The 19,284-nt window shown below is 43.2% G+C and overlaps 1 long non-coding RNA gene across 1 annotated transcript in view; it reads right to left on the reverse strand.

Moving 5' to 3' along the window:
- Positions 1-9,382, reverse strand: part of LOC124515265 (uncharacterized) — a 30,254-nt gene extending 20,872 nt beyond the window's left edge. The window contains exon 1 of the long non-coding RNA XR_006962775.1: positions 9,152-9,382. This is a non-coding gene — a long non-coding RNA (uncharacterized LOC124515265). The remainder of the gene's footprint in view (positions 1-9,151) is intronic.
- Between the last annotated feature and the right edge of the window lie 9,902 nt (positions 9,383-19,284).

The following is a 19,284-nucleotide window of genomic DNA, read 5'->3' on the forward strand; positions in this document are numbered from 1 at the left end:
AGTCTCTCTCTCTCTCTGTCTCTTCCTCTCTCAAGAATGTCAAGAAGAATCTGACATCATTCACGAAAAAAACTCTCAACGAAGTGGGTTTTGAGGAAATACATCACAACATAATAAAAGCCATATATGGAAAACCCACAGCTAACATACTTAATGGTGAAAAACTGGGAACTTTTCCCCTTACAGTCAGTAACAAGACAAGGATGTTCACTGTCACCACTTTCATTCAACATAGTATTGGAAGTCCTAGCCACAGTAACTAGACATGATAAAGAAACAAAAGGCATCTAAACTGGTAAGGAAGAAGTAAAATAGTCACTACTGTCGATGACCTGATACTATACATATAAAACCCTAAAAACTCCACCAAAAAACTATCAGGGACAATAAATGAATTCAGTAAAGTTGCAGAATAGAAAATCAATAGACAGAAATCTGTTGAGTGTCTGTACACTCAAAGTGATGCAGCAGAAAGAGAAATTAAGAAAATAATTACATTTACAATTGCACCAACAAGAATATAATACCTAGGAATAAGCTTAACCAAGCAGTTCAAAGACTTGTACAGTGAAAATTATAAAACATGAATGAGAGAAATGAAAGATAACACAAACTAATGGAAAGTCAATCCATGCTCATGGATTGGAAGATTTACTACTGTTAAAAAGTCAGTAGTACCTAAAGCAATGTACAGATTCAATGCAATACCTATCAAAATACTAACAGCATTTTTCACAGAACTACAACAAACCCAAAATTTGTATGGAACCACAAAAGAACCTAAAGAGCCAAAGCAATCTTGAGAAACAACAAAACTGGTGGTATCACAGTCCCAAATTTCAAGATTGTTACAATACTCTAAAAATCAAAACAGTATGGCACTGGCACAAAAAACAGACACACAGGTCAATGGAACAGAATAGAGAACCTAGAAATAAACCCACACTTACATGGTTACTTCATCTACAACAAAGGAGGCAAGAACGTACAATGGGAAAAAGACAGTCTCTTCAACAAATGGTGTTGGGAAAATTAGCTGCATGCAGAAGAAAGAAACTGGACCACTTTCTAATACCATATGCAAAAATAAACTCAAAATGGACTAGAGAAATAAATGTGATATCTGAAATGATAAAACTCCTAGAAGAAAACATAATAATCTTTTTGACATTGATCTTAGCAACATTTTTTAGATATGCCTCACCAGGCAAGGGAAACAAAAGCAAAACAAACAACTGTGACTACAGCAAAATAAAAAGCATTTGCACAGTGAAGGAAACCATCAACAAAACAAGAAAAAAAACCAACCTACTGAATGGGAGAAGTTATTTGCAAATGAATATTTAATAAAGAATCAAAATACAAACTATATAAAGAACTTAACACCAAAAACCCTCAAATAACCCAATTAAAAATGAGCAGAGAACCTGAAAAGACGTTTTTCTAAAGAACACACACAACAAACAGAAACATGAAAAAATGTGTCTGATCATAATTAATCATCAAGGAATTACAAATCAAAACCACAATAAGGTATCACTTGTCACCTGTGAAAATGGCTACTATCAAAATCACAAGAAATAACAAGTGTTGGTGAGGATATGGAGAAAAGGGAACCCTCTTATGCACTGTTGGTGGGATCATAAACTGGTATAGCCACTGTGGAATAGTATGGAAGCTCCCTAACAAATTAAAAATAGAAAGACCATATGATACAGTAATTCCACTAGTGAGTATTTACCCAAGGAAAATTAAAACACTAATTTGAAAAGCTACATGCACCTCTATGTTTATTGCAGCATTATTTACAATAGCCAAGCTATGGAAACAATCCAAGTGATGGTCAACAGACGAATGGATAAAAAAGAAGTGGTTATATACACAATGGAATATTAAGCAGCCACAAAAAAAGAATGAGATATTGCCATTTACCTCAACATGGATGGACCTAGATGGGATTATGCTAAATGAAGTAAGTCAGAGAGACACAAACACCATGATTTTACTCACATGTGGAAACTAAAAAAAAAAAAAACAAAGTAAACGAAAAAAAAAAAAAGGAGAAAGAGATTTAGATGACAAACTGGTGGTTGCCAAAGGGGAGGAGTGTGGGTAGATGAGCAAAAAGGGGTAAAGGGAAGTGGGAGGTACAGACCTCCAGTTACGGAATGAGTAAATCACAGGGCTGAAAGGTACATCACAGGGAATATAGTCGCTGATATTGCGATAGCATTTCATGGTAACAGATGGTAGCTACATTTGTGGTGAGCAATGCATAATTTACAGAGTTGTCAAATCACTATGGTGTATTCTTGAAACTAATGTAACACTGTGTGTCAACCATACTTCAACAAAAAAAAAAACCCTACCATTTACAACAATATAGGTGAAACTTGAAATTATTACACCAAGTGACAAAGGTCACAGAATGACAAATACTTTATAATCTGAGTTATGTGGCGGAGGCGGGGAAGTTTTACATAGACAATAGATTGGTGGTTTTCAGAGGCAGAGGGTGGAGGAGTGGGGAAAAAATGGGTGAAGAGGGTCAAAAGGTACAAACTTTCAATTATAAAATAAATAAGTCATCAAGGCACAAAAACAGACACTCAGATCAATGGAAGAGAATAGAGAACCCAGAAATGGACCCACAAACGTATGGCCAACTAATCTTTGACAAAGCAGGAAAGAATATCCAATGGAATAAAGACAGTCTCTTCAGCAAGTGGTGCTGGGAAACTGGACAGTGACACGCAGAAAAATGAACGTGGACCACTTTCTTACACCATACACAAAAATAAACTCAAAATGGATTAAAGACCTCAATGTAAGACAGGAAGCCATCAAAATCCTCGAGGAGAAAGCAGGCGAAAAACCTCTTTGACCTCGGTGGCAGCAACTTGTTACTCAATACATCTCCAGAGGCAAGGGAAACAAAAGCAAACATGAACTATTGGGACCTCATCAAAATAAAAAGCTTCTGCACAGTGAAGGAAACAAATCAGCAAAACTCAAAGGAAACTGACGGAATAGGAGAAGATATTTGCAAATGACATATCAGATAAAGGGTTGGTATCCAAAATCTATAAAGAACTTATCAAACTCAACACCCAAAAAACAAATAATCCAGAGAAGAAATGGGCAAAAGACATGAATAGACACTTCTCTAAAGACATCCAGATGGCCAACCGACACATGAAAAAATGCTCAACATCACTCATCATCAGGGAAATACAAATCAAAACCACAACGAGATACCACTTTACACCTGTCAGAATGGCTCACATTAACAACTCAGGCAACAACAGATGTTGGCGAGGATGCAGAGAAAAAGGATCTCTTTTGCACTGCTGGGGGGAATGCAAACTGGTGCAGCCACTCTGGAAAACAGGATGGAGGGTCCTCAAAAAATTAAAAATAGAACTACCCTGCGACCCAGCAATTGCACTACTAGGTATTTATCCAAGGGATACAGGGATGCTGTTTTGAAGGGACACATGCACCCCAATATTTATAGCAGCACTATCAACAATAGCCAAAGTATGGAAAGAGCCCAAATGTCCATCAATGGATGAATGGATAAACATGTGGTATATATATATACAATGGAGTATTACTCGGCAATCAAAAAGAATGAAATCTTGCCATTTTCAACTATGTAGATGGAACTAGACGGTATTATGCAAAGCGAAATTAGTCAGAGAAAGACAAATATCATATGATTTCACTCATATGAGGGCTTTAAGACACAGAACAAGTGAACATAAGGGAAGAGAAGCAAAAATAATATAAAAACGGAGGGCAAAACAGAAGAGACTCTTAAATATGGAGAACAGAGGGTTACTGGAGGGGTTGTAGGAGGGGGGCGGGCTAAATGGGTAAGGGGCATTAAGGAATCTACTCCTGAAATCACTGTTGCACTATATGCTAACTAATTTGGATGTAAATTTTTAAAAAACAATTAAAAAATAAACAAATAAATAATAAAAATTTAAAACTTAAAATTTAAATAAATAAAATACGTCATCAGAATATAATGTACAGCATGGTGGCTAAATAATAGCATATCGCATGTTTGAAAGTTGCTAAGAGAAAAAATCTTAAAAGTTCTGATCAACAAGAAACAAAATTTTTTAACTATGTAAGGTGACCAATGTTAACTAGATGTATTGTGATCATTTCACAATATATACAAATATCAAATCATTACATTGTATGGGCACCTGGGTGGCTCAGTCAGTTGGGCACCCGACTTTGGCTCACGTCATGATCTCACATTGTGTGGGTTCGAGCCTGAGTCAGGCTCTGTGCTAACAGCTCAGAGCCTGGAGCCTGCTTCGGATTCTGTGTCTCCCTCTCTCTCTGTCCCTCCACTACTCACACTCTGTCTTTCTCTGTCTCTCAAAAATGAATAAACATTAAAAAATTTTTTTTAAATCATTACGTTGTACACTTGAATGAATACGTTACATGTCAATAATACCTCAATTTAAGAAAAAATAGGGGCGCCTGGGTGGCTCAGTCGGTTAAGCGTCCGACTTCGACTCAGGTCACCATCTCGCGGTCCGTGAGTTCGAGCCCCACGTCAGGCTCTGGGCTGATGGCTCAGAGCCTGGAGCCTGCTTCCAGTTCTGTGTCTCCCTCTCTCTCTGCCCCTCCCCCGTTCATGCTCTGTCTCTCTGTGTGTCAAAAATAGGTAAACATTAGGAAAAAAAATTAAAAAAAAATAATTTCTGTTTTTAGCTACTCTTATTAATGCAAAATTCTTTTCAGTGTCTGCTTTTAATCTCTTAAAGGGCTATTATATGTCTAATTCTAGGGAATTGTATTTCCTTAGGGAAATTGTACTTCTAGGGAAGTGGATTTTCTCAAACATTTTATTTTTTTATGTCAGAGAAAGCTCACAAGCAGGGGAGAAGGGGAGAGAGAGAGAGAGAGAGGATCTTAAGCAGGTTCCATGCCTAGCACAGAGACCAACACAGGGCTCAATGCCATGACCCTGGGATCATGACACAAGCTGAAATCAAGAGTTGGAAACTCAACGGACTGAGCCAGCCAGGCTCCCCTCATCAAAGAACATTAAAAAAAATTTTTTAATGTTTCTTTTTGAGAGAGAGTGTGAGCAGGGGAGGGCCAGTGATAAAGGGGGATAGAGGATCTGAAGCAGCCTCTCTCTCAAAAAAAATTTTTTAAAAATTTTTTCAATGTGTATTCATTTTTGAGAGAGAGAGAGAGAGAGAGAGAGAGCACAAGCCACAAGCAGAGGAAGGGCAGAGAGGGAGACAAAGAATCGGAAGCAGGCTCCAGGCTCTGAGCTGTCGGCAGAGAGCCTGACGCTGGGCTTGAACCCACAAACTGAAATTATGACCTGAGCTGAAGCCGGACGCTCAGCCGACGAAGCCACCCAGGTGCCCCTCAAAAGAAAAATTTTAAAACAAAGATAATTTTTTAAATGCTAAGACTTCCTAACTTGAAAAAAAAAAAAAAGAGACCTGACTGTTCTAATTCTTGTAGTTTCCTATTTATGTTTCCAACCACTTTATATAGTCTGTCTTCACACACACACACACACACACACACACACACACACTGTCCAGTGTAACAATAATCCAAGTATGTGGTAATGAAAAGTGGGAAGGGAAGATAGCCCTGCTTCCCATAGTTAAAACTACCTCAGGGGGTCTTGGGGAACCATGCAGCCCATTCGTCTTTTGTCTTAAAAATTCCTCTAGGGGCGCCTGGGTGGCGCAGTCGGTTGAGCGTCCGACTTCAGCCAGGTCACGATCTCGCGGTCCGTGAGTTCGAGCCCCGCGTCAGGCTCTGGGCTGATGGCTCGGAGCCTGGAGCCTGTTTCCGATTCTGCGTCTCCCTCTCTCTCTGCCCCTCCCCCGTTCATGCTCTGTCTCTCTCTGTCCCAAAAATAAATAAACGTTGAAAAAAAAAAAAAAAAAAGAAAAATTCCTCTAGAGGGGCGCCTGGATGGATCAGTCCGTTGAGTGTCTGACTTTAGCTCGGGTCATGATCTCACGGTCTGTGAGTTCAAGCCCCGCGTAGGGCTCTGTGCTGACAGCCCAGAGCCTGGAGCCTGCTTTGGATTCTGTGTCTCCCTCTCTCTCTACCCCTCCCCCGCTCATGCTCTGTCTCTCTCTGTCAAAAATAAATAAACATTAAAAAAATTTTAAAAAATTCCTCTAGAAAGTCTCACTGTGACTGCTCTGAAATGACCTTGACTATAAAAAGCCTGCTGATACACAAAAGTGAGAGAGGACGTCATACAGGGAATCATGCCTAACCGTCTGTCCTGCTACCACTGTCATGATTTGGGGACACGTTAGCTTGCCTCCTCCTGTCTCTAGAAAGCTACAGTTAGGCATTTTCAGAATGATCCTTATTCTGTTTCTAATGGTCCCTAAGCTACATGTGAATAAATAAATTCAGTCACACATTTTTTTTCACTTTCCCTCCCCAGATGATAATGGGAGGACAGAACAGCCAGTAATCTCTCGACCTCAACAGTGTAGGCTCTGGCTTTTCCCCATTCTTGTGCCCTGGCCAGGCAGTGATCCCATGACCGCTTTGCTATTTTTCCATTTAAAGATTATGACTGTGAACTCTATTCCTTGTTGTCTGCACATACATGGGCCAGGCAGACGCAAACAACAAAAATCTTCCCCAGGACCTAGAGCTGGGGGCTGTTTGCCCCAGGGTGAGCTACCCCAGGGAGTGCGGAGTCTAAGGCAGCAGAAGTAGGAGAGAAATAGGTTTGTTAGCTGCCGAAAGGAATGTGTGTGCACTTTTATCTAACCAGAATCACCACCAAAGCTTTCTAATTTGTTTTATTTCTGACTTTTAATACTTCTATTGAGGTAGAATTTATATACAGTAAACCATGCCTGTTTAAACTGTAGAATTTAAGTTGTGACCTAAGTATATACACGAAAAACCATCACCACGATCGGGATAATAAACACATGCAACACGCCCAAAAGTAATTCGTCTGCAATCCCTCTGTTGCGCCCCTCCTTACAAGGTCCATCCCCAAGCAACCACAGATCTGTTTTCTGTCTCTATGTATTAGTTTGTGTTTTCTAGAATTTTATATTAAAACCAGTCCATACTGTTTGTCTGTAATCTTCCATTGAAGATTTTAACATTTATCAACTTTCTGCATGTTTCAAGAATTCATTCCCTTCTTTGCTGAATAATACGTATGTATGTATGCACCACATATTATTTATTTATCAGCCTGTGGGTGGCTATTTTAGTTGTTTCTGGTTTTCAATTATCACAGACAAAGCTGCTATGAGTATTCCTGTAGAAGTCTCTGTATGGACATACACTTTATTTGCTTTGGCTAAGGACCTAGCAGTGGAATGGCTGGTTCATATAGAAAGTATATCCTTAACTTGTTAAGAAACTGCCAGACTCTTCCCCAAGGATATTAGTGAACATACCCACCAGTACATGAAACTGGCAGTTTCTCTGGCATCCTCACCAACACCTGACACTTGATATGATCTGTCTTCAAAACTGTAGACTTTCTAGTATCGGTGTATTGTGGCATCTCGTTGCAGTTCAAATTTGCATTTCCCTAAGGACTACAGATGTGGTCCATCTTTTCATGTGTTATCCGACATCGTCTGTGTATCTTCCTTGGTGAAGAGTCCGTTCACACCTTTTGTCCATTTTTATAGGACTGTTTTCTTACTCTTGAGCTGTGAGGGTTCATTATATATTTTGGATAAAAGTCCTTTATGAGATATGAGATTTGCAAATATTTTCTTCCAGATGGTGGCTTGCCTTTCCATTCTCTTAGGTCTTTTTTTTTTTTTTTAATGTTTTACTTACTTTTGAGAGAGCACAAGCAGGGGAGGGGCAGAGAGAGGGGGACAGAGGATCTGAAGCAGGCTCTGAGCCGACAGGATGACGGCAGTGAGCCCAATGTGGGGCTCCAACTCACCAACCGTGAGATCATGACCTGAGCCGAAGCCTGACATGCAATCCTCTGACCGCCCAGGTGCCCCTCTTAATGCCTTTCAAAGAGAGGTTCTCTCCCCTCCAGGACTCTGCTCTGCAAACTCAAGCTGCCTGGACTTAATCCTAGACCCATTCCTACAGCGGCTCCGCCCAGGTTCCCTTCCCTCCACCACAGCCTGAAAACTCCCTCCAGGCAGTCAGCTGGGACAATAGCAGGGCTCACTTCCATTGTTTCCCTTCTCTCAGGCATGAATGCCCTTCCTTACCTGATTTCCAGAGTCCCGAAATCATTGCTCATATAATTTGTCAGCGGCATTTGGGTGTTGCAGGTGTTCAAACCAAACACAAATGGAGACCAGCCTTGAAAATTCCCTGAGTCAACAAAACCAATGTAGCCCTACGAGCACAGCTTCGCTGAGCTTATTTTGCAGGACTGACCTCACCTGGGTCCTTTCTTGTTTAGGCCTCTGGAATTCATAAGCAAAACCTGAACTGTTGCCCCACGTTGAGTAAGAGGTAACCACTGACCAATTCCCTATCGCTTAAGGCAAGTCTAAAATTATAACCAGTCGCTGTTAAGAATAAACAGTCACTGCCTTCTCACTATATAACTTCATATGCTTTCTAACAATATACCTCTGAGCCTCATTCACTATTTGGCAACCAGATAAGCAAACTGTCCTTCTGGTGTGTGCACAATAAACTTATACTTATTACTACTTTAGTGATACCCTGGGAGTACTTCAACTATTGCTAAACTTTTCATAGGGACGAGAGGTCAAATCTAGTCCCTGGTAACTCCATCCTGGAAAGACATGGAATCCCCACACCAGAGAACGTCTTATCCCAAGGACTACCAAGCAGGTAGAAAGAATTGTCAACTTGGTGACAGAAAAGGGAAACAGAACACTAACACAGCACACAGGTAGCAAACCTAGGTTGGGGGGAACAAGAGAGAGGTGGCTGACACTATTATAAAGCTTGGTCGCCCCCTGAGGGGCTCCAGGCAGCGGAAGCCCAGCGATCTGCGCCAGGGGCGCCCAGGGGGCGCTCATGTCTCAGGGAAGCTGGTTCTGCAAATGCGGTGAGAACTGCAACCTGGATTCTGCGGCTGCAGCAGAAATAAACCGCCACAGTCAGGGTGAAGAAGCGAGAGTAAGGGGACAACACTCACTGGCACAGAAAGATGTCGGGAAGCTCTCGGGAGCAGACAGGAAGGCGCAGTCCCGCTTTCGGTCCCAGCCTCACGGGCTCTCGCTGGCGCCCCCTAGCAGAGTCTAACGCGCAGCGGCGGGCGCAACAGAAACGCGGTTGGAAGAGTTTCAACACCGGCATCACAAAGCTGAATCTAGAAGGGAGGCCTTCGAGCTGAGCTTAGTAACAGGCTGACGTCCACCCCTCTGGCCGAGCCGTGCACGCTCGTCTAGGCATTTGGGAGCTCTCAAACAAGAAACTCAACTCCAGGGGCGCCTGGGTGGCGCAGTCGGTTAAGCGTCCGACTTCAGCCAGGTCACGATCTCACGGTCCGTGAGTTCGAGCCCCGCGTCAGGCTCTGGGCGGATGGCTCGGAGCCTGGAGCCTGTTTCGATTCTGTGTCTCCCTCTCTCTCTGCCCCTCCCCCGTTCATGCTCTGTCTCTCTCTGTCCCAAAAATAAATAAAAACGTTGAAAAAAAAAATTTTTAAAAAAGAAACTCAACTCCAGGTTTCTGGCCAACAAGACGCAACTGTACCTCACGTACAGGAAGATGTCCTTGCACTTACCTGAAAATGATGAGCTGCGAAGTCCCAGCCTGCGCGGGTCAGCGTCTGTGGTTCTGAGACTTCCGGGTGCTGCGTGCGGACCGGGCCTCCCGCCACCTCCACCTCTCCTGCCTCTGCCACCACCGCCGCCCGAGCCTCCTGCTTCCCGGTGCCCTGGTATTGGCGGTTCCAAGCATCAGTGATGAAGGAGCAGAAAGGGGGGGCCTGGATCTCTTCTTTGTGGGAGCAGAGAGACACCCGATTCCCCTGCCCGACGCCCCCTGCGCCGAGGCCGAGTTTGCCCTTTGACCCCTTCTCCAAGAAAGGTGGTGCAGGCTCCAGTCGTAGCCCATACAGATGAGCTGGCAGCAGCCGGCGGAGCCCGACAAGCTGGAGCAGGCACCTCAGGAGCCAGGAAGGCAGGAGGAGAAAGAGGAAACAGGGCCCGCTCTTGGGTATCCGTGCCAAGCCTCAGAGCCTCATCACGCAGGCCCTCCAGGACCAGAAGGCACACCGGGACAGGTGGCGCGTGCATCCTGGTTCAGCGAATTCCCAGTGACACAGCCTCTGCCTGCCAGGAGGATGGGAAAACAGAAGCCCTGTGCCTGAAGCGGGCAGAGGAAATCCCACACGTGCGCCTCCCCTTGAGAGGGACTGAACCCTTCCCCAGGACTCCAGCTCCAGCACTGTCTGCCCCCCCTTCTCCTCTCTCTCCCTGGTGCTTGGCCCTAGCTCCTGGTCCTAGAACTCCAGGGGCCATTTCTGTAGTAACTGGACCAAGACTGGGGGAAAAAAAAAAAAAACAAGGAATTGAAAGCACCCTTTACATAATGAATTTTTCATATTTAACAAGTGTCGTTATTAACTCTTCCTCCCCACCAGAATGGTCTCTTCCCTAATGACTAAGTTGTAAAGTCAGCCTCCAACGAAACTTGTATAAAGTACTAACGGGAGGGACAAAAGGAGACAACTGTTACTCTACACACATTTATTATGATAATATGCCCTACAAATTCACTTGCACACGCATACACACACAAAGCAAAGAAGGACATACGCATAGTGGCTAGTCTTCATTTCTGCAAGTAATCACAAAGATATTTTTATAACCTTCTTTCACTACCCATTTCATCCTCACACTCAGAACCACAGCTGTTCACGCTTCTTTAGGTGCTCAGGTGATCCAAATCTTTATCCTCCTGAAGGCTTTGAGTTCTGAGCTTTTTTTTTTTTTTTTTTTTTTTTTTTTTTTTTTTTGTGGTTTGTTGTTGCTGCTGTGTTGGTTGCCTGCTGACTCCATGGCATTAGGAGACGAAAATGGATCTTCGGCAGTGTTCTCTTCCAGCTCGATGGAAACACTTGTCCACTGGGAACTACAGTCCCCAGACTGGCAGGCTCAAAATTGCAGGGCAAAAAAGCAAGCGGGTTGTTCATTGTCGTAGTGAAAGCAGCCACTCCTGCCTCCAATGTTGGTTGGGAGACTATAGGAGAGATGCACACATCTTGACTTCTGCTCCACAGCACCTGCTGCATCCTGTTAGAATAAAGCAAAACAAACAAACAAACAAAAAACATGCTTTCTGGGTATCTGTCCCCACTGGGAGCTTAACAGCGTCTTCAGTAGGCCATGCCATAGTCTTCTTAAGCCAGCAGCTGCTGACAGAGTAGGAGACAAAAACCAGTGGATCCAATGAACACTAGCCCTCTGCTGAAAGTCTTTTGCTGTGGAATGGGCTTCTCGATCAGAAGCAATACGGTGTGCAGTCACCACAACGGTAAGTCAGAAACGTGATGGGCAAGGAAGCCAGGCCAATATTGAGAACACCTATCTATTCCAAGGAAGACAAATCTCTTTCCCCTCTGTGCTGGAAGAGAGATCCAAACGAATAGGCTTGCCACCCAGTGGCTGGCTGGTCTGCAGAGGAGTGAGGCTATACCCAAGCTTAGGCACTTAGGTCAGGCACTCAGCTGTGTCCACCCTGGTGAAGGGAAGTTTGTGTGGTTGAACCCACAACAAAACTTAATGATAATCAATCTTTATTCTCTAATTTTTTTTAATGTTGAGGACTTTTAAATTTTTATTTATTTTTAAATGTTTATTTATTTTGAGAGAGAGAGAGAGCACACACGTAAGTGGGGGGGGGGGCAGAGAGAGAGAGGGGGAGAGAGAACCTCAAGCAGGCTCCCAGCTGTCAGCACAGAGCTCCATGAGGGGGCTCCCATCCCATGAAGTGTGAGATCATGACCTAAGCCAAGATCAAGAGTCAGATGCTCAACCAACTGAGCCACCTAGATGCCCCTATTCTCTATTTTTTTAAGATTAAAATTTGGATGGGTTATTTTAGATTGAACCCAGGCCAAGGATTCTAGCCCTTAGAGCCATACTTCCAAAAAAAAGAAAAAGTGAGATATTTACAGGTTCCAGTCGACCTCCCCATCAGCGCAGACCTTGTTAAAATGCTATTTATTAAGTGAATGCTCAGTTAGGAAGTCAGTCAGAGCCAGTCAGCTGTCGGGGTTGGGGGGGGGGGGTGAAGAAATTTCTAGATTGCATGCAATTAAATGGTTCTGCTGACTCCTTCAGGAGGAAACAGCAGTGAATGAGCAATTGCTTTTCTTCCACAGGCTGTGGCCAATTTCCGTTCAAGGGTTAAACTCGCCCCCGGGAAATTAAGCCATTTCTTGCTAAACTAAGAAATAAGAACAACAGTCACATGACAACGCTGGGGCTCTGACACGGTTGATCTGTGTAACGCGGTGTGGAGGATGTGATGTGCTGTCGGCCTTACAGACAAGCAGACTGTGACCCAATTTGTTTGCCAGGCAGTTGTTCCACGGAGGTAGTTTACTGACAGAAGAAAATTGAAGGCAGAGTACTGATTGTACAATCAAAGCCGAGTGGCTGCTGAACTGAACGAAATGCTGTATAAATCCAGAAGTCACCCTGGAGTAAAGGAAATTAAATAACAAGGGGGAAGACGGATTAACTCACAGTGAAACACTAGGTGATTCCTACCTGCATCTTCCTGTCCAACACTGATCTAGTGGCTAAACTCAGTCAAGTTATCTCCATCCAAGCGTTCGGATTCCTCCCTATGAGCAGAAACCTACTGGTAATCTTGGTAGAAGAAGTGAATAAGCTCAACACATCCATGGGCTGTCATTTTTTAACTCTTGAAAAACCATAAGGGAGATTTCCAGTTGTATTTTACGTCCTTTCGCATGATCCGCGAGGAGTGTATAATTTTCGTGCTTTCCTCTAACACTATTTTCTGTGATGCTACAACACAAAATTTAGCTTGGGACCGGTCTGTCTTGCAGGCTTGGCGACTGGATTGACCCCACTGCACAAATGGACTTGTGAACGAAGTTTTGTAAGAAAATAACATCACGTATGGACTTTTTTATTTTTTATTTTTTTTTAACGTTTTATTTATTTTTGAGACAGAGAGAGACCGAGCATGAACGGGGGAGGGGCAGAGAGAGAGGGAGACACAGAATCGGAAGCAGGCTCCAGGCCCTGAGCCATCAGCCCAGAGCCCGACGCGGGGCTCGAATTCACGGACTATGAGATCGTGACCTGAGCTGAAGTCGGACGCCCAACCGACTGAGCCACCCAGGCGCCCCAATGTATGGACTTTCTAAGGGGCTTGAGACCCCTCAAGTCTCCTGATTTTTTTCCTCGTACTTTCACTGTCAGGAATAATCATTAATTTCAAAGAATAAGTGATCATGAAAACGGGTCTCCAAAAGTGAGATGAGTTTGGTGGTCATTTGGAACAACTGTAAACCTTCCCAAGCAATTCAGTCATTTCTCCTTTTGAGGGCCACAGTATTAAATTAGGTGGGAATCCAAATGTTATGTCAAGTTGTCACTTCCAGAAGATGATTCTTCGAAATACACCCTCTACTGACTTAGCTGGGGAAGGAAAGAACATGACTGGGTCCAATCAGAACTAGAGTCTCCCATTTTATTTTTAATTTTTTTTAACGTTTATTCATTTTTGAGAGACAGAGAGAGCGTGAGCAGGGGAGGGGCAGAGAGAGAGGGAAACACAGACTCCGAAGCAGGCTCCAGGCTCTGAGCTGTCAGCAAAGAGCTCAATGTGGGGCTCGAACTCACAGACCGCGAGTTCATCACCAGGGCCGAAGTCGGCCATTTAACTGACCTAGCCACCCAGGTGCCCCTAGAGTCTCCCATTTTTACATAGTGAAGCCTAAGGGAAGGCTAAAAGTTTGCTAAATAATGAAGCACCTGGGTGGCTCAGTTGGTTAACCATGTGACTCTGGATTTCAGTCAAATCATGATCTCAATTTGTGAGATCAAACCCTATGTTGGGCTCTGCCCTGACAGCACAGAACCTGCTTGGGATTCTCTCTCTCTCTCTCTCTCTCTCTCTCTCTCTCTGCCCCTACCTGCTGTCAAAATAAACAGATAACCATTAAAAAAAAAAGTTTGCTAAATATCATCTGCGGAAGGGGTGATAAACAGGAAATATGGACACCTATAAAGCCCTTGAAGCTATAGAATGACATATAACCACAGTATGATGAAGATGTTAAGAGACCTGCATCAGCTCGGTGATGAGTAACCATATGGCTTGAATAGATTTGTGTTAAAGGTTGCCAGTTATCTATTCCCATGTTACCACACCTGCTACTGAGGTGAATGCATAGAACCAGGAACATGGTCTTCCTGGAAAAATAGGAGGTGTATCTATATCTAAATCAATATTTTTACAGTCTTTTGTTTGGGTACCATCAGGCTTCTTACATGTGAAAGGCTTCCTGACATGTGGGTAAATATTAATAAATCAACCCATGATGTTTACAGAGGACAAAACGTATCACTCCCATCCTCAGCTTTGCAAACAGTACCTGAGACAGCAAGGTTAAATGATTTTCAGGAGGCCAAGAAGCCAGAACCAACTAAAGGGGGGCTTCCTGTAGGTGGTTCCACTTCCTTTCAAATCTGGGAGCTCATCATGTAGATATTTTTATCCATATAAACCTGTACTGATCTGAGGAAATGAATGAGCATGGAACTGAGTTCTTCCTCCCATGAATTTCGTTTATAGGAAGTAGAAGGATCCCATAAACACTTTCTTATTTCATGCTTGATATTATTCATTATTCATTTTTGGTATTTGACACTAATAATGAACACACCCCAAACAGTATAACGAGACACTGAAATTCCTGATGAGACCCTCATTTAATCAGTTAGGACACAAACAGTGCCCAAAGTTGAAACATTTGAAGCTTTAGCTGTTCATTTTCCTACGTATTAAGTTTCGCTACCTTTCGAGCTGTCACAGGCACCCTGCTCTTCTAACTTGCTCTGGTCCTGGAGAAAACACAGGCCTGCCTCGACACATCTTTCTCAATTCAATGACTCCTAGACCAGGGACCCACTCTAAGGAGGAAGTCCTTGATTCAGCAGTTCCATTCAGCAACCACACACATCCCCAGGGATTAACTCATAGTGAGATCAAAGACATTGGCCCTCCCCCAAAACACTGTCCCAGGAATGCCTACTGCAGAACCTTGAGGAAGTAGATGTTAGTTAAAACTGATCCCGAGATGTTTATCAAATCTCCTGAAATAATATCTCTGGTGGTGGGTGCGGGAACCTAGTCCCACTCGCTTACTCCAGAGTGATATGTTAAATCCAAATTGACCCTGGTTGTACACCATGAAGTCCTTTCAGAACATAAAGGAGAATTCACTGCAAGCAAAATCCAAGTCCAAGTGCTCAAAGAAGGAGTAAGAAGCAGCCAACATTGCACACAGCTCAGGTTAGGCCCTGAATTCCTTTAGGCCATCCCGCATTTCTTTTTAGCACTGAGGATGTGACCTAGGGCTTGCCTTCATGGTTACACGATACATGGTTATGCCTGTTCTGGATTTCTTAATGTCAGAGACCTAAACCACCATCAGTACGAACATGAATAAAAATGTTCACTGAGGGATGCCAGAGGACATTTCAAACCACAAATTTCCACTGATGTAAACTGAGCCACCCAGGTACCCACTGTACCACTTCTGAGAAGGGTTTCACCAGGACAGCAGCTGTAAATGGGAAGTGTCCCAGGAGATCCAGGACTTAGAGTCACCCAAGTGATAATATGCCAAAAAACATACCCTTCAAGAAAAACGTGGGAATTCAAAGTATCTAGGTGTGTAAAAACTTTGTAAACTTTGCAACATTATTGGTGGTAAAATGCGGAAAGCAGGGCTTCGGAATCTCTTGCAATAGGCGGATTTCAGTGCCTAAACACTCATGAGAGTTTTGGCCTTCTTGTGCCTCAGAGATCTGTCAACCTAACTTCAGTCCATGAGGATCCATTATCCTTAGCTATCTCAGCTCTCATGTCACTTGGTTCCAAATATTTCTTAATTCTGATTTTTTTTTAATTTGAGTTCTTTTTAAGTCTAAGATTTAGGGGCGCCTGGGTGGCGCAGTCGGTTAAGCCTCCGACTTCAGCCAGGTCACGATCTCGCGGTCCGTGAGTTCGAGCCCCGCGTCAGGCTCTGGGCGGATGGCTCGGAGCCTGGAGCCTGTTTCCGATTCTGTGTCTCCCTCTCTCTCTGCCCCTCGCCCGTTCATGCTCTGTCTCTCTCTGTCCCAAAAATAAATAAACTTTGAAAAAAAAAAATTAAGTCTAAGATTTATTTAGTGATGTTATTTGGTTTCCAACACGAGATGTTTAAGCTATTCTTCTGTTACTGATTTCTAATATTATTGACAAGTAAGGTCAGGTAACAGTCTGGATGGTATTATTCCTTTCGGAATTTCTTAAGGCATCCTATATGGCATAGTGCATTATACTAGTCAGAATTTTCCAGAGAAGCAGAACCAATAGGATATGTAGAGATATATAAGTGGAGATTTATAATGGGAATTGGCTCATGCAATTATGGAGGTTGTGAAGTCTCATAATATGCCATCTGCAAGCAGCAAAACCAGAAAAGCCCATGATAGCCTTCAGTCTGAGTTCAAAGGCCCGGGAACATGGAGCTCTGATATTCATGGGCAGAAGATAACTGTTACAGCTCAGAAAGAGATAACAAATTGCCCCTTCTCTACCTTTTTGTTCTATTTGCACCCACAGGGCTGGATGTCCACCCACACTGATGAGGGTGATTTTTATTTAAATCCACTAATTCAAATGCTGACCTTGTCCCAAGACACCGGCACAGACACACCCAGGTGTCTGGGCAGCTCTTAGCCCGTTCAAATTGACAGATAAAAGTAACCATTATATGTGTAGTTTGTTGTATTTTTATTTAGTATTAGTTTTATTTTTCCTAAAAGAATGTACTTTTTGGTCTCATACGTTTATGTCTCCATTTTTCACTTCTTTGTGGTACTTGTGTTGCCTATTCTGTGTCTGCGGGTGCTGGTGACCACCACTGTCTTCATCAGTTTCCTTCATCATTTTCCAGTACGAGTTCCTAAACGTGTAGACTTGCCTGTGATGTGAGAGGTCCAGGGGAGAGCATTTATCATGTACTATCCGGCCTGTGCTATCATCATGCCCTCGCTCCTGTCCCCCTCAAGTGTCTCAGAGTCTGCCTGTTGCCAAGGTCCTTGCTCACACCAGGTGACTTCCCTGAGTGTGCACCACAGGCATGCTCCAAACAGCCTCCCCAACCCGAAGGCTTCCCGTCTGTCCCCAAGGGACAAAGATGAAGCCCTCCCTACAAAGGATTTGCTTCCCAGCAGCAAAGGGAGTAAGACTGTCTTCAAAGATTGGACCAAGTGATAGTAACTCTAAATATCACATTTATTTGATAACTTGAGAACTCATTTCGCAAACATACTAAAAGAGATCACAATATGCCATCTCCAAACACGTCATTTGCACAAAAGAATCATTGTGGGCTGCAGGCATGTGGGTCCCTGCAACCCCTTATCTTCCTAAAGGCAGGGCCTCCCAGAAGAACTGTTGTCATAAATACCCTCCCTGAGAACTCTAATCATACCCCAAAAGACACTGTCACAAGACTAGCACATACATATCCATATAGTTCCCTAAGGGCCCCTTTATCTTTCCAAAAAGTCATTTGTTTTCTCATAAACGTCCTTTCTCGCACTCCTTTTTTCCTACTAAGTTAGGTATATAAGACTCCAGTCTCACTGCTTCTTTGGGGTTTTCATTGCTTTTCTATGCAGTCTCTCATACATGTAAAATTATTAACATCGTTAAAATCTGTATCTTTTCTCCTGTTAATCTGCTGTTTGTCAATCTAATTCACATGCCACAGTAACTGGACCTGAAAGGGTAGAGGAAAAATTGTCCCTCTTTTTTAGTATCAAGTAAAGTCCATAAAAAAATTGTGCTGTTCAAAGAATGAAAATACAAATTTTCCATTTTTATTTATTTATTTGTTGGTTGGTTTGTTGGTTTGTTTATTTTTTGGAGACAGAAAGTAGATGCATGTGAGCAGGGAGGGGGAAAGGGAGAGAGAAAAAATCCTAAGCAGGCTCCACGCCTAGCCCGGAGCCCAATGCAGGGCTCAGTCTCACAACCATGAGATCATGACTTGAGCTGAAATCAAGAGTCAGATGCTTAACAAACTGAGCCACCTAGGTGCTCCAGAATCTTAACATTTTTACATCAGACCTGACCCAACCAAAGGACCTCAATGTTCTTGATAATCCCAGAAGTTCTGGAAGAAGAGATAGACCAATGAAGATAACATTCCTAAACCCAATGACTTGTGAGCTCAAAGGCAAAATTATCAACTATTGAGAGCATGGATTCTAGAACCCAAATCTCTTGACTCAAATTTTTCTTTTGGTTACTAATGAGGTTTGGCAAGGTTCCCTATCTTTCGAAGCATCAGTCACATCACTTGCAATGGGGATAATGACTCAGAATTCTGCAGATTCATTGGGAGGATTCATTGAGATAATGAGCACAGTGATGCATTAACAGTGTCACCAAGTGCTTAGGGCTGCTGTGTTGATGGCATGATAGGAAGACAGCCTGAGTCTCACCTACCAGGAATGTTGTGCACATACTTCTCCCTTTATTTTTTAAAACTTGTTTAAGTATCACTTGTGTTGGAGACGAGCACCTCATAATTTTTTATTTATTTATTTATTTTTTTTTTAATTTTTTTTTTCAACGTTTATTTATTTTTGGGACAGAGAGAGACAGAGCATGAACGGGGGAGGGGCAGAGAGAGAGGGAGACACAGAATCGGAAACAGGCTCCAGGCTCTGAGCCATCAGCCCAGAGCCCGACGCGGGGCTCGAACTCCCGGACCGCGAGATCGTGACCTGGCTGAAGTCGGACGCTTAACCGACTGCGCCACCCAGGCGCCCCGAGCACCTCATAATTGAATGAAATTAACAACAAACCTGCAGTTTCTTCCTATGAGACAAATTATATGAACTTCCTTATACAATAGAAATAGGAACTTGTTACAAAGCCCTTCTTTATACAATCTACCTTCAAGCCTTCAAGCCACACACACACTTACTCTCTCTCTCTCTCTCTCTCTCTCTCTCTCACACACACACACACACACACACACACACACAACTGGTTAAA

Source organism: Lynx rufus, unplaced genomic scaffold (genome assembly GCF_022079265.1).
Source record: "Lynx rufus isolate CCGP_SWC_20201006 ecotype Redwood Valley unplaced genomic scaffold, mLynRuf1.p SCAF_1, whole genome shotgun sequence".
NCBI lineage: Eukaryota > Metazoa > Chordata > Mammalia > Carnivora > Felidae > Lynx > Lynx rufus.